The following is a 16,556-nucleotide window of genomic DNA, read 5'->3' as shown; positions in this document are numbered from 1 at the left end:
CGAATAAAAAAAAATAAAAAGCTTGAAAGTAGATCCTTAAGAGTGAATTTTGATTTCGAAAACAAGTCCTGACATCTTTGTGATCACCACCAAGCTTCAGGTCTCTTAATTAGCCTTTTGGATGGAGCTATTCAGATACTCAAATCAAATATTATGGTTTGTTATATGGATAATTATTTTCGGTTTGGTTTGGTTTTTATCTATAAAAACAATTAAACTGAAATTTTGTAAAATATATAAAAAAACCAAAATCGGTTCCAATCCTGAGTCCCATAGCCCACAACATTAAAATTTACTACTTTTCTTGAAAAACTGTGGTCATAAGGACATGTGAAATAAGAAGTTCACTCTAATGTGGTCTCTTTTTAAAATAAAATAAAATAAAATTCTAACAGATACAATTTTGGAATCTAAGTACAAATTGTTTAAACTAACTTAGGCTTCATAAATTCAAAATATCTGTAATATTGGCTTTTGCCTCTTATTACCCATTGTACTTCAGCCTTTCTTTCATTCTTTTTTCTCTGTTCAAAGTTAGTCTTAGGGGACGCGTGGCCAGTTTGCCAAGGAAGGATGCAACGTCAATCCAGGAGGATATGTGGTGGCTAGCCCACCAAAGGAGGAAACAAGGTCTAAGCACGGGGAAATGTAAGGTTAGGTTAGTCTAGAAAGACTCATGGCTGGTCCATAAAGAAAGGACACAAATTGAGCCCATGTCTATGTACGAGGGAATGATCGACAGTCCTATAGACATCTCGAGTCCAATGTATGGAGGTATGCAAGAGAGATCAAGTTTCTTCCCTCACCAGCGTAACTAAACATATATAATTTACGGGATTAGTTAAGATACATGGAAGTTGATCCAAATATTTATATTAATTTAAAATATATATATATATATATATATCTATATATATTTTCGGAGAAATTTATGCCTCATGTAATAATTTTAAGGGGTAATTCGACTGATCAGATTTTAGATTTACTTTTTAATGGTGATGGGTTCCAGTCCCCTCAGGATCATTGGAGATTTACATAGTTATTAACTTCAGGACTCATGAGATTAGTCGAGGTACGTGCAAGTTAGTTTAGACACCCATATATATATATATGCTTGATGTATTTTTTGGGGGTCTATTTCTCAACTAATCTAATATTGATTGATAAAATTTTAAAAAAATCATTTAAAAAATTAAATGATAAAAAAAACATATATAATCGGTGGGTAAATTCATCAAACCTGTGAATCAGGTAATCCAAGCTGCACTGGAATTATAATTTATTTTTTAAAAACTATTTTTTATTTAACTATATGATAATAAAATTAGACAATCATAAAATTAAATACTAAGTCAATATCGAGATGTTTTTTTTTAGATCGTGATAACATCATAGAAAGCAAAATGAAACCAATTATGAAACTGAATTCCCAATTAATCCAATATCTATAGATAGAATCGGAAAAACTGTTAATTAAAAAAAAGTTAATCTTGCCAAATTCATGAACCCCCAATCACCTAAATTTATGAATAAATTCATAGATTTTATAAAGTTTAATAATATAATTTTTCTCTAAAACTATTTTTTTAACTATATAAAAAAATAAACGATAAAAAATCAAGTTCAATTAAAAATAGAAGAAGATAGAAGATACCCAACCAAACTTATAAATTGGAGCAACTTGGGTTAACTTGGCAAACCCACAAACTATGTTAAATCTATAGAAAGAAAAAAATAAAACAAAATAAATTACAAACTCAATTCTCAACCATCCCAATATTAAAAGATAGAATCGATAAAAAATTGAAAAAAAAATCCTAATAAAAATTCAATAACAAAAAAAAACAATACATTATGAATTATTAATGTAATCAATAGTGCAATAAAGGTATGTGAACAATGATTTCTCCACATCTTTTAGTTTTAGTTAATATATATTATTTTTTTTCTTTCATCTTGTATATATCTAGAATAATTCATCTTTCAAAATGAATTTGTTAAATTTATATTTAACTATATGATAGTCATGTAAAACTCAATGTTTATATGTACTTAATATTAAATTTTTCATTGGATATTAACTATAAATATTAATTAAAAATAAAATAAAAATTATATTTTTAAATTAATAAAGATCCTCGTACCTCCATGCAACCAATAGGAAAAAAGTTTTCCTCACCACCATGAACTTGATTAGTATGGAATAGAGGTAGGGGAGTATGATTGTGTTTGGTTAGTATTTCAAGTAGAGATGTTTATGGATATAGTGAGTCGAGTTTTAACACATAATTGCATCCAAACCCATCCTACTTAATTTTTTTGAATTAGAATGGGTTGGATAAATCTGGTTAGGCCAAAATTTTTGTGGATATTGCAAATATCCAAAGGTTAGATGTATTAATTCTCTTATTCTTTGATGACTTTTTTTAAAAAAAATGGGTTGCAATTGTTTGAACTAAATAAGACCCCTAGAATGCATATATTAGGGATAATACAAAAACTATCACATTTTCCAAAAAAACCTAAACAAAACAAAAAATACAATGAAGTATTTTATCAAACAGTTAGGGTGCAATATGATACAAATACAAATTAGTAGGAAGAGACTACAAAATATTTATGGGTTTGTAATTTGACTAAAAAAAATTCAATCTGAATTCTTGATATTTTCATTTGTTTTCTCATGGACTCTTGATTACCAAACAGAAAAAATTATAATTGTATATCAAAATTCAAAAGAAACTTTAAGCTCATTACTTGCAAATAACATGAGTTAGATAGCTAGAAGACAAAAAATGATAATAAATTAAGAAAATAAAGTTTGAAGGGAGACCTTAAAGGAAAGAGATTAAAAGAATGAGAGATTGTTGTGAGTGTGAAAGTAAGAAAGAAAAAAAAATAAAGATAGAAGGGAGAATATTATTTATATGAAAGATTAAGTTATTATACGAGTTGAGTGAGTTTTAAAAATCTCACCCCGCACTTAACCCATGATATCTATTTATTAAGTTTTTTAATTCACTATCATCCATAAATATCTATATTATCTAACTTTAACACGTCAAATTAGGTAAGATAATAAAAATAATATAGATGAGTCACTTTTTTTTAATACACCTAATTCCAAGACAAATGCAAAAAAGATAAAAAATATTTTATTGGAATGATGGAGATTAAGATATAAAATAAATTTATTTTTATTTTAAGAGGTGCAAGAGATTAAATCCTCTCTGAATCCACTACTTTTGTTTCTTTTATCTTAAAATTAGGGGTGTTTTTAAAAAAACAACCAATTAAAAAACCATTAAAAAATAATTAAAAAACTAAACCAAGATAAAAAAAATTCAAACAAACCGATTCAAAAATAAAAAATAAAACATTCATTCTAGTTCGATTTTGATTTAAGAAAATTAAAACCGATTGAACTAAATCAGTTCAACCACAATTGAATTAAAAGTAAAAAAAAAAGTATAAAAGGAAGTTTGACCTAACCCTAAATAACTACTGAGCACTGCAGCCACACCCCACCTCCCCCTCCCCTCTCTCTCTTGTTCTCTCCCATGGTTCTATATTTTTTAGCTTGACAGTTGTCGCTGCAAGTAAATTCAGTTGACTGCTCGGTGTGGTCCCAAATCAATACTTATTTTCTTAAGTTGTTCAAGGGCTTCATCAGCATCCACCTCTAAAGTCGGTTCGTCCAAAACCGAAGACACTGACACTCTTTATCTCCAGTCTCTATCGCCCTGATCTGTCTATCTTTAGCGTCGGCAGCCTCCACCTCTAGTTTCCGCCTCTCTAAAATCCAAATGAACAATGACCTCGCCCTATTTCTTCCTCCTTGTTCTCTTGCAATTACTTTTGAGGTAGAACATTTGAGATTGATGCTAATGAGCCCCTTTCCCCCTCTTGTATGTTATGATTATGGATAAAAAAAATAGTTTATGGTTATGAATTAGGCTGAAGTTTGTAATTAGAGAACATATGTAACCTGTTTCCTTCGCATATTTGATTTTGATAAACAGAGCATGGACTTTTTTATTAGCCAACCAGGTTCTCGCCACTCCCTATTTCTGTGTTATTATGGACTGGAACTGGAGAGCTTCTTGATCTTACGGAGAAAATAAAATTCAGTCTGTGTACCCTTTTGAATGGCATACACATTTTCTTCTTGGAATCCCATTTCCAGGCTGACAGAAGGGGTTCGATAGCGGAAAGTTACCAGACTATAGTGCATGCAATAGGTAGTTCCGATTGCATGATGAACTCCGCTTCGCATTGGCAAGGCAGTGTCTTTTAATTAGACAAGCTCTGTAAATGTTTGTTTTTCATTAGAGAGGGAGCAATGATAATTACAAAGTTGAGTTGCAATTAGCAACACCATTGTTATTAGAGCAGCTGGTCACCAGTATATCGAGAAACGAATTTCACCAGCTGCAATAATGAGCATATGAAATTATTTACAGAGGAAGAGCAGATAGCGTCGACTTTGATGTCTGTGGAGCAATCTTGCATCGCATAATGAGGAAATGAATATTAAGCAATAGTTGCAGCCTGTTCTTCAACAACCTGTGATGCTGACAGAAGGGTGCAGATAAGGTTGCGGTCACCATAAACATTGTCAGCACGACCTGATAGAACAGCACCAAAGAAGTATCGATCAGATAATTGGCAGATGATGGGCTTGCAAGTATGCTGGATTCGGGTTATTATGTTCTTGAAGTAAAAAAACAACTGTAAAACTAAGAAAATAATAACAATTTATGGACTATGTAGTTCACGTGACAAACAGTTTATCAGAAACGAAAGTAAACTTAATCCATGCCGAAAGAAAGCAAGCAATGGAAAGGATAAGATTAAACAAGGCAACTGAATGTAAAGATGATAAAATGGGAAGTTTGAAGCAAGTAAACAGTAAGATGGGCATGCATACCTGAGCTAGGCCAGAACTTGGCAACACGGAGCCAAGAAGCAGAGAAGGCTGCATATTCCCGAGAATATGGTTTTGTCACACTTTTGTCCATGCATCTCCCATGAGCAAAGATGGTGGATGAGGAGCTCCCTGCATTAGATTTCCACAATCACTCCAAAATCGATGAATAACAACAGATGCCAAAATGAATCAATATAATGCAGGTAGAAAAAATCAAACTAAAGATGCTCTTTGTGCTTTCTAGGGTACAGCAGGAAAACAACAAGCAACTTCACCTTAAGGATGTTGTTGTGGATATCAGCTTTTCCTTTCTCAATCTCTGCAATTTCTTCCCTAATGGATATAAGTGCATCACAGAACCTGTCTAACACTGCCTGCAAAAGATGTCAAATACGATTGGAACTCAGTATGTAAGAAAGGGAGAGGCGGGACGGGATTGGGTTATGAAAAAAGACGAGGAATCCTCTCCAGATATTACCTTGCTTTCACTCTCAGTGGGCTCAATCCTATGTGTTCCTGGAACTGGCCATGACATTGTAGGTGCATGAAATCGATAGATCATAAGACGTTCGGCAACATCTTCAGGCTCAATGCCAGCAGTGTTCTGCAAAACGAACGTTTTCGATTACTCGCTTCATTTCAGAAGGGGAATAAATAAAAAACAGGCATGTAATAACAACTACCTTAAAGCCTCTCAAGTCCACAATGAATTTTCATGGGCAACTGTTCCATTGACACCGTGGAAAAGAATGGGGTCCTAATTCTAAGAAGCAAACCAATAACAAAGAAATCAGAGAGTCAAAATACTTGTAAATTAATCTCAACAGCAATTTCACAACCCCCAAGTCTTATTACAAAGAGAAAAGCCACCATGCATACTAAGCAAAGTGGGTAGTAGAAACAATGAGTAGGTGTATTTAGTGATTTATGAAAGACACTTTTTTTTTTGCCAAGAGATCAAGATCTTCTCTTGAATTTTCGAATGCCTCCCCAGTGGCCACATTGAATAATCATCGTTAACAGCAAGAAAGCGAATCAAGGAAAGATTGATTACCTCTCCAGACGCTTTACCAAGTAGTTTGCGTTCAGTATAGCAATCTTTGAAGCATCAGTTCGGCCCTTAGAATCCATCATTGCTATGTAAGTGTATGATATTGGCAAGATTAGTGCAGAGTCCCAACGCGCAGCTGAAATGGTGCCAAGTGGCTGAGATTGTTCAAGGGCTGGTATACCACCTGTAGATATCTACAGAACAATGGCAAAGAAATTAAAAACTGAACGATGAAAACACGATGTCGAAGACATTTTGTAGTCATAACTGCCACAATTCCATAGAAAAACATACAACGCGAGTGATGACAACTAAAAACAGATCAAGCAATATGACTTCACAAAAGAAGAAATGATTTGCTCCAATTTCAAGCAGCATCTTCCAATTACCAACTGGATGATGCTGAATGCAATAAAGAATGAAAATAGTTTCTTCATGCATATCTTAAGTCCGATAAAAATTAAGGAAGCATCTCTCCCATCAGTGTCACATCATTCCTTAGTTAGAAGCTAAACAAGTCTGAAGATATGGATGAAGTTGTTCACGGTGAAGGAGGTAGTTACGACAGGATGTGAAGGTAGGTAATGTGCTAAGTGCTTCTTTACACCAACAGGGCCCATGCCAGGACCACCCCCTCCATGTGGAATGCAAAATGTTTTGTGGAGATTGAGATGGCAAACATCAGCGCCAATAAAGCCTAGGCTTGTGAGACCAACCTGTAAGGACGAAGTACATAAAATCAAAATGTAACATGTTTACTGACAGATTTCTCATTTACATAGTTCTAATCCAGACATTTCCGTGAAATTTGATATTCAGATGACATGAGCTATTCAGTTAACCCTCCAGATGCTTTATGGAGGTACCATGAATCTTCAAGCATGAAAAGCACAGGATAAAGAAAACTAAAAGTTCAGATCCACATCTTTGCTTTCCTATAATTTGCTCATAAATTTGAAATGCAGTCTATAAAGGAAAATGATGCAAAGCCATTCCTGATTTGAATTACTAAGAAGACATCATGGTCTGGCTAGCAGTCTGATTCACAACCCTACAAAGTGCAACTCTTCCTATATGGCATAGAATGAATTTTTGAACATTAGGATGCTGATACCTTCTCTACTCAAAGAACAACCATCACTCATGGCATAAAAGGTGCATATAAGAATCGAAGGGTGTTGAAGCTGTTTATGTTATTGCAGAAAATATTTCATGAAGTAAAATGACCATATCAAACAGGAAAGCTTACAGGAAGTAAGACGTTAATAACCAATATATGGAATGGCAAAACCAAATGTAGATAATTTGAGAACACAGACCTGAGCATTCATGTTAGCCCCATCCATGTATACTTGACCACCATTGTCATGAATTATCTTACATAGCTCATCGATTCCTTCTTCATAGAGTCCATGAGTCGAGGGATATGTAACCTGAAATTTAATAGAAAAACGGAGCCAAATAAGAAGTTTCCAACCTCTCTTCCACTGATTTTTTTCCAGTACAAACTTAAATCAATCAAGGAATCAAACTTATTGGCTTATTGGCTTCAGACCATAAGTGCTGACAGGTTGTCCTTATTGGCTTCAGCAGCCTTCCTTAGCTCTTCAATATTGATGTTACCCTTGTCATCAGTTCCAACAGAAACAATCTTCATTCCACACATGGCAGCACTTGCAGGATTTGTCCCATGCGCTGAAACAGGTATAATGCACACATTTCGATGATGATCTCCCCTTGCCTATTGTATTCATTCAAATGAGAATCATAAGAAACAGCCATATACACAACCCAGAGAAACCCCACGAGATTTGATGATGTACAGTAAGGTTTGGCCCTTGTGCACACAAGTAAAGAAACGATATCAAAATCTTTAATGTTAAAGAGTTATCCTTTTGTCAATTACACTAAAAGGCTTAGATATTTTCAAGATTCTAATGATAAAAAGGGTCACAACTTATTTTAAAACCTATACTCTCTGATGTGAGAATTCTTTTAACGGAGAGTCAAAGCAAAACAACGAGGTTTGACTTTGAGGCATGCTTTCACTTAGTCTCGATGAGTATAACTCAATGCAGTTCAGTTCGCTCCACAGAAAATGAAGTCTCAAATAAGAAGGCATTAAGCATTTCTGCCAAGGCCACTCTTAAAAGCAACAGCTGCAGTTGGCATCACCGTACCTTATGATAGGCACGAATAACCATAAGCCCAGCATACTCTCCAGCAGCACCGGCATTTGGTTGCAATGAGAAAGAGTCAAACCCTGTAATTGTACACAATAGTTCACCCAAATCATTGAACATTTCCTGAGACAATACCGGAATTGAACAAAGGTTAATTTGCTTTATCATACACAAGATTTGTTCACGTACACCAAAAAGCATAGCATGTCTCAAATTTCTGTTTAAGAAACACGTGCAACTATCTACCTGGTAACCTTGAGACTGTTCACTTGGGGCAAAAGGGTGAATATCAGTGAAATTAGGAAATGTCACTGGCATCATTTCACTTGTAGCATTCAATTTCACTGTACTAGATCCCAGTGGAATCATACTGTGGCACAAAGAAAGATCTTTTGATTGCAGTCTATGCCGGTATGGTACCTGATAAAATCAATCAGAAATCAGAGTGGCTTCCAAATAATAACCCTGAGTAGTTCAGATTTTGAGGAATAGTCTATCATGTTGAAGATTGGATGAGCCAGATAAGGGCTCTCCCTTGTTAGTCCAGATGGGATCACATTCTGAACCTCTGGTGCCAGAGATGCAGCTGTGAAAGGGACCTGACATTTGAAAGAAAGAAGTGCATAGTATTTTTTTCAAGATTATGATTTATGGTAACAACCTTAATAGAAACATGCAGTAGCAGATTAGTACTCACAGGCTTGCCACCAGCAAAAACTTTGAAAAGTTTATCAACATCCTCTAAGGTGGTTGTTTCATCAAAGGAAACGGTAATCTGAAAGCAAACCATGTTCTCATAATTGCATGACATAGAGTATTAGTCAAATTACACAACAGATGGGATCACACTTACAGTGTTTGCATCTATAACTCTCAAATTTATCTCGCTTTTGTAAGCAGCATCAACAATTGCAGTTACATCAACACACTTACTTCACAGTGTCAGAAGCGAAGGCCCTGTACTTCAACTGTCCCAAGTTTCTTCAGTCCAACAGCATTTGGTTTCGAAGATTCAACCGAAATGGATCTTTATCTGGGACCCAACACCATAATAACCAGCAGAAACAGCAGCAACATTATGGGATATACTATTTTCGTTTCCAGGAAATAAACCTGATCTAGGACGTGTAGAGCCAAATGATGACAATGAGGAAAGATACCTAGAAGGAGTGCATGATACAGAAGATGAAGAATTTAACAAAGATGATTCATTTATGGCCTGGTTGTGGCTTTGCATTGATTTATTAACCAGCCTTTTCAAGATGGCACGATTAGCTAGCCTCCTTGCACGTTCCATGAGTGGAACACACGCGGAGAAAAAGAGAGGGACAGAAAAGGACAGAAAGTTCAATGCTTTTGTTGTTGTTATAACTGCGAGAGGAAGGAAAAAAGGAAATAGGTTTGTTGAGGGAGGGAGGAAATAAAGTTTGAAGGTAAGTGATGATTATTTTTGCTCCATGGAATATCTGGGGTGAATTTTGTCTCAATATAGATTTTAGTACTGGAATATTTATGGTGTAAGTTGGCTGGTTGTGTCATGTGTGTGCGTGTTTAATATTTAAGAAAATCCAAGTTTCAAAAAGAAATTCCAGGCTTCAAGATCCGATGGTGGTGAGTGGCAAAGGCAACTAGAGGAAAAGGACAGTTTCGAGGATATCACAATCTGCAGAAATTTAGCAGATCTCAACAAAAAACAAAACAAAAAACAAAAAAACGAAAGGAAGTTATTGAACCAAAAGGGATTGGTATCCATGGATCAAGATGCGTTCAAATTTCATTGCAGACAACAGCTATTTTATCTGATATTTAATACATGCAAATGCAAATCCATAAGATCTGAAGTTCTTTGGTGGCATAAGCACTTTCACACTCTGCTTATCTTTACGCCTCACCAATCACTTCTTCTCGTTTGAACAAAAACAAAGTTGAGTTTTAATTTATCAGGTTTTGAGATTGCTTCCTAATTATTATAGTTCGAGTCTCCTCACGATCACAGAAAAATTACATGATTGTTAACTTTAGGACTTGTAAGATTAATCAAGGTGTACATAAGTTATTCTGGATACTCACGTTAATTAAAAAAAAATGCTAGTCATAATTAGGCTATCTATATGCTATAGTTTCGGTCTGGAGCAAATGACAAACGTGAAGGAGTGAGTGCTCTCTCCCATCTTGATTGAACCGGCTTGAAAAGGTAACTATATCTCCATGACATTATTGTTAGTTGTTTTTTAGATTAAATCTTTTTGTTATATATTGTTTTTTTCAACTAATAAATTCTTTTGAATTCAATGAGCCAATGAATGGAATTAAATATAATATGTTTTTGTTTATGCAAATGCCACTAAAGACTTGCAATACAATTTAACACAATACAATATAATTGCACATGGTTGAAAAAAAAAGTATTGAATTTATGAAATTTCTATATCATTGATTTGTATGGAATGAAATTGTTGATTGAGTATGAAAAGGGAACAATATCTTGTTAATTTATTTGTATGATTTTGTTCATAAGAAATAAGCAATTTTTTAGGAAACCATCACCATCGAGTCCTAAAATATAAAAATTAAGATTACATTAACAAAAACCTAAAAGAATCATGGCTTGATTGTAGCCAAGACATAAAGAGGTAATACAATCTTCTCTTCACAATCCATTAGTACCTTTTCTATTAACTTTACATCCGGTGAAGTTTGTATTCGAATAACTTATTAGACTCAACTACCTTTATTTTGAATACCACAACCCTAAATCTATAATAACATGAAAATAAAATAAAATGTGTTTTACGACACTAACATGTGATTCTTTAAGGCAAGTTTGAAAATATGCACAAAACATAATATCATATCTGCTAGCAATTAAGTATAAAAGTGATATGATCATACCTCGATATTTGGTAATGTTTATATTCGTACTATTTTCACCAATATCAAGCTTTATTGATGTTCTCATTAGTGTATCGACTATTTTGAAATGTTCCATTCCAAATCTCTTTAGAAGATCCTTGATGTACTTTCTTTGGTTGATGAAAATATCATCTTTTGTTTCTTTAATTTGCAATCCAAGAAAGAAGTTCAACTCTCTCATCATACTCATTTCAAATTTATCTTGCAAGCATTTTGCAAAATCCTTACAAAGATACTCATTAGTAGCATCAAATATAATAGCATCAACATAAATTTGTACAATCAAGATATCTTTGTCTTTTCTTTTTCTAAAAATGGTGCTCTTAATTTTACCAATGTTAAAATCATTATCAATAAGAAAAAACTTGAGTATATCATAACATGCTCTAGGTGTTCATTTTAAATCATACAAGGTTTTTTTTAAGTTTGAAAACATGATTGGGAAAATGAAAAATTTCAAAAACATGTGGTTTTCTTATAATCTATACCTTTTTCTTGATTATAACCATTAGCAACTAGTCTGACTTTGTTTAAAACTATGGTCCTATATTCCTCAACCTTGTTCCTAAACACATATTTTGTTCTAATTATTGATTGATTATTAGGTCTAGGGACTAGTTCCCAAAACACCGTTTCTTTCAAATTGATTTAGTCCATCTTGCATAGCTAAAATCCTTTTTTCTTTATCTTTTTTTTTACTTCTAAAATGATTTAGGTTCTATTTGAGAAACAAATTCAAAATGACCACTAATATTTTCGAATGAAGCTATAGTGTCCCTTCAAAATGATTTTAGATAATTAATTTATGAGGGTGAAAGCTTACATACATCAGCTCTTTTAGGGGCATCAAGGAGTTACTTACCATCTCTAATTGATTGCATGAGCTTGGTTAGTCTTTGTCTATGCCTTTGTTGGTTGCCTTCACAGGGTTCTTATCATTAAGACTTAAATGTTAAATACTTTTATTTATTTCATTTAGAATCTCAACAATTTTTTCATTTTAATTTTCCTCAAAGGCAACATGCTTGGCAACATGCTTGGATTCCTCAAGATAAAGTTTTTTATTGTTATAAACTCTATATGCTTTGCTAGAGGAGGAATAGCCAAGAAAAATTCTACCATTGAATTTTGAATAAAACATATTTAAATTATCTTTAGCATTGAAAATAAAGCTTTTATAATTTAAAACTTTAAAATAAGTTATATTGGGTTTTCTTCATCTTCAGAGCTTATATGGACTCTTTTTCAACTGTGATATCAAAGTAACGTGATTTTAAACATAGCAATTAGTGTTTATAGCTTATACCCAAAAACATTTAAGTGTGTCAAATTTATTTAAACATAGCTCTTGCCATTTTATGAAGAGACTAGTTTTTTCTTTTCATAATTCTATTTTGTTGGAGAGTTTTATGAGTTGAAAAGTTATGAAGGTAAGGTATCTTTTTTCTTCAAAAAAACATTTCAAATAAATCAATTATAAATTCACTATTATGATCACTTCTTATATTTATATAGAAAAACTCTTTCATTTTTAACTTTCTTTAAAAACTTTATAAATTCATAAATTGTTTCATCTTTAGACTTTAAAAAAATACCCAAGTCTTGTGAAGTCATCAACAATTACAAATATATATCTATCACAACTAATACTTTTAGTCCCAGTGGGTTCAAAAATATCTATGTGTAGTAATTCTAAAGATTTTTTTGTTGAAATGTGATTTTTGCTCTTAAAAGAAGTTTTCACTTGTTTACCCATTTGTCAAGCATCACACAAATTTTTCTTTTTAAATACTATATGTGGGAGACCTTTAACTAGTTTATTTTTAACTAGCATAGAAATGATGTCCATGCTAATATGACATAGTCTTCTATGCAAAAAAAAAAAATCATTTATAATAGTAACAAGACAACTTTTTATTCTCATGCATGCATCAATTTTAATCTTATAGATATTTTCTTTTCTAATTTCTACATAGATTACTTTATCATTTTCAAGAATTAAACAACTTGTATGATTAGTAACAATTTTATAGCTTTTGTCACATAATTGACTAATGCTAAGCAAGTTTTTCTTTAGGCTATTAACAAGAAAAACTTTTTCAATGAAAGGAGAAGATTTGTCTCTAATATTGCCAACTGTAATTATTTTTCCTTTTAAGTTGTCTCTAAATATGACTTTTCCTCCATTTATTTTGGTAATGCTTGAAAATAATGAGTTGTTTCGATCATATATATATAGCAATCACTATCCAAAAACTATTTCCTATACTCCCTTGATTCCTACACATAAAAATCAAGATGAAGCATTTTGTACCCATACCTTTTTGGGTTTTTTATTATTAGAGGTGGTTCCTTTTGAAACCCAAGTCACATTATAAACTTTATCCTTTTTAATGGGACATGCAAAAATCAAATGATTTATAGCTTTACAATAGTTACATTTATAGTTAAGGTCATAAGATTGTTTAGCTTTAACAAAATAGTTCTTTAAATACTTTTGGTTCTTCTTAAGTTGATAACCTAAACCTTTTTTTGTATTAAAAACACATATTTGGCTTGAAAAGCATCGTTTCTATAATTTTAGAGCCTTCTGTGAATTTTGCTAAGGTTTTATTCAACTTGTTTATTTTTTCTCTTAACGATTTGTTTTCATCTTCAAGTTTATTTATCTCATTGCTATTATCAATCACAATGCAAACTTTCTTTTCTAAAGTTTATTTCTCTATAAATTAGTATACATAATTCTTTTTCAAGGTACTATTTTTGAACTTAATTTCTTAAATTAATCGTATAGATTCACGTGTATCATATAATTCATCAAATATAGGGTCAGATTTATCATGCGAAGATTATACATCATTTTATTTTTTATTGTCATAAAGCACATGTTTGCAACATGTTTTTCTTCATCACTTGAGCTTAAATCTGGATCATCACTCCAAGTAGGTTTCATTGCCTTCTTATAATGATGACTCTTCTTCTTGTTTTGAAGAAGTGGATAATCTACTTTGATGTAACCAGTTATGTTGCATTTGTAGCATCTTAAGAGCTATTTGCTTGAATCTTTCTTGTAGTTTGAGGATCTTTCTTACTTTACTTCTTCTTTAAAAAACTTTGGAAGTAATTTATGATTAAGAAAATGTTCTCCTTAATGCCTTCATGATCACCTTCATCATCGTCCTCCTCATCATCTCCAATGTGATGAATAGTTTTGAATGCCAAGTTCTTCTTTGGCTTTTCTTATTGTTCTTGCTTATCCATAGTGATCTCATGAGTCTTCAAAAAACCAATAAGCTCCTTCAATGGAAGTTTGGTGAGATCTTTAGCTTCTTAAATTGTTGTTACATTTGCTTCCCAAGTTTTTGGTAGAAACTTAAGAATTTTGCTTATAACTTTGGTATTAATGTATGTTCTACCAAGTGCCTCCAAAATATTTGTATTGGTATTCATTCTAATTAACAAGCTAGTAATGGATTCACTAGAAAGCATTTTAAACAACTCATATTGATGAACTAACATGTTAATTTTTTACTATTTGACTTGGTTAATTTCTTCATGAGTTACTTCCAAAGCATGCCAAATATTTCTAGTATTTTTCCATGAGGTAATTCTATTTAATGCACTTTTACTTAAAGCACAATATAAGGTGTTCATGGCTTTTGCATCCATGTGAAGCAATTTCTTATCATTATTCATATATTCACTTCTAGTTTTAGGAACTCAATACTATTTTCAATTTTAATAGATCTATGAAGTCTATTTTCTACATAAAATCACAAATCAAAATCAATAGATTGAAGATAAATTATCACTCTAGCTTTCCAATATGCATTGAGCATAAAAAAATATATGGTATAAATGTACATGATCTTTTATTTTGGAGATTATAACTAGTGGTTGTAATTCTATTCAAAGTTTAAGAAAACTTTATATATAAGAACTAAGCTCTGATACCAATTATTATTCAAGGATTAAAGCAATTTAACACCTAAGAGAATGGTGAATTGGTGTATCATTAAAATTTACAGTTAAGACAAATTACTTCAAGTAAATATAATAATCAACAATATTATTAAAGTATTTAAAGTAAAGAGTTAAGGAAGGGAATTTGCAAATTCATGTTAACATGATTCAGCAAGTTTACTTCCACACCTCAAATACCAAATCATATTTGAGTATTGTTTTTCTTTACTTGTCCAAACTTAGAGTACAATTCTACTTGATGAATCTACACAAAGCTTTTTACAACTCTTGAAAAAAATCCTTTTTCAAGATTTTTTCTACTTGAAGATATATCCTCTTTAAGATTTTTTTTTCTTTGGTGAAATCTCCTCACCAATATCAAGAGTTTTTACCAAACCCTTAAAGTTTTTATAATGATGATTTTATTTTCACAACAAATTCTCTCAATAGAGAGGATATATATTTGTAAACTCAAGAATTTTAAATAACAGTAAATGAATCATAATGAGGATTTTACCATGAGAAAGTAAAAAATAAAATAAATCAACTTTAATATTGGGGTTACACCGGAAGTCTGAAATTTTACCTGAAAATTAAGAGACATGGGTTAAAGGAGGGTAAAATGGTAATAGAATAGAAAACAAATTCTCTTTTCCATCTTTTATAAGCTGTCAGTTTAGTAGAGAGAGAAAATAGAATATTTTTTCTTTTCTTTATCAATTTTATACTAAAACGCTTAGAGAAAAACCAAGATTTAGAGCTTATTTAAGAAGGGAAGAGTGTTTAATTTTTCAAAAACATGAAATTAAAGAAGAACAAGTGAAGAGACATGTGATTCTAAAGTGAGAACTCACAGTAAAGAGGGAAGAAAAGAGAAGTGTGGAAAAAAATTTATTGCTTAATTTTATAAATTAATGTTAGGGTTCTAGGAGTCAATTTGGAGGAAATGTGAATTGGCTTGAATTTGAGTTATGCGGACCATAATAGGGTGTGATGGAGTTGAAATAATGAGAAAAATGAAAAGGAAACCATGTCTTTCCTTGGAATAAGTTTCAGCCACACTAAAAAAACAAAGCGAGGAGTAATTTATTTAGCTATTAGTGAGCAAAATTGATTTAAATTGTGTTGTATTTGTGCTATTAATGGCGTGGAAGATGATTTTGGAGGAGAGACATTGATTTACTTACAATAATGACTTGTGAGCTGTGATACCTTTGCAAGAATTCCTTTTTCCCTTCCTTATCTCATATTGTGAAACACAACCATTCGATCGTTCCATGCCAAATTCACTCACCTTTCAGGCCAACATCGACACTAATAAAAAAAAATTTCCTGTTCATTGGCCTGTAAACCTTATCCTCGAAAACTAACCAAACATTACTGATCCATTGCCCTATTTCTTAGCTTCGGATTTCTTTTTTCCATGATTTCTTTCCATGTGGAGGATGAGACCAATCATTTCACTATCTCTGCGCTGTCAATGCTGCTACAATGGAAGGTTTTCGACATGGATCAG

The 16,556-nt window shown here is 32.3% G+C and overlaps 1 pseudogene; it reads right to left on the bottom strand.

Annotated features, from left to right (window-relative positions):
* Positions 1-4,307: 4,307 nt before the first annotated feature.
* Positions 4,308-9,461, bottom strand: LOC133674682 (glycine dehydrogenase (decarboxylating), mitochondrial-like; annotated as a pseudogene).
* Between the last annotated feature and the right edge of the window lie 7,095 nt (positions 9,462-16,556).

This window comes from Populus nigra, chromosome 15, assembly GCF_951802175.1.
Source record: "Populus nigra chromosome 15, ddPopNigr1.1, whole genome shotgun sequence".
NCBI classification, from domain to species: domain Eukaryota; kingdom Viridiplantae; phylum Streptophyta; class Magnoliopsida; order Malpighiales; family Salicaceae; genus Populus; species Populus nigra.
Note: the sequence above shows the minus strand (reverse complement) of the source record. Positions and strands in the feature narration are given on the sequence as shown.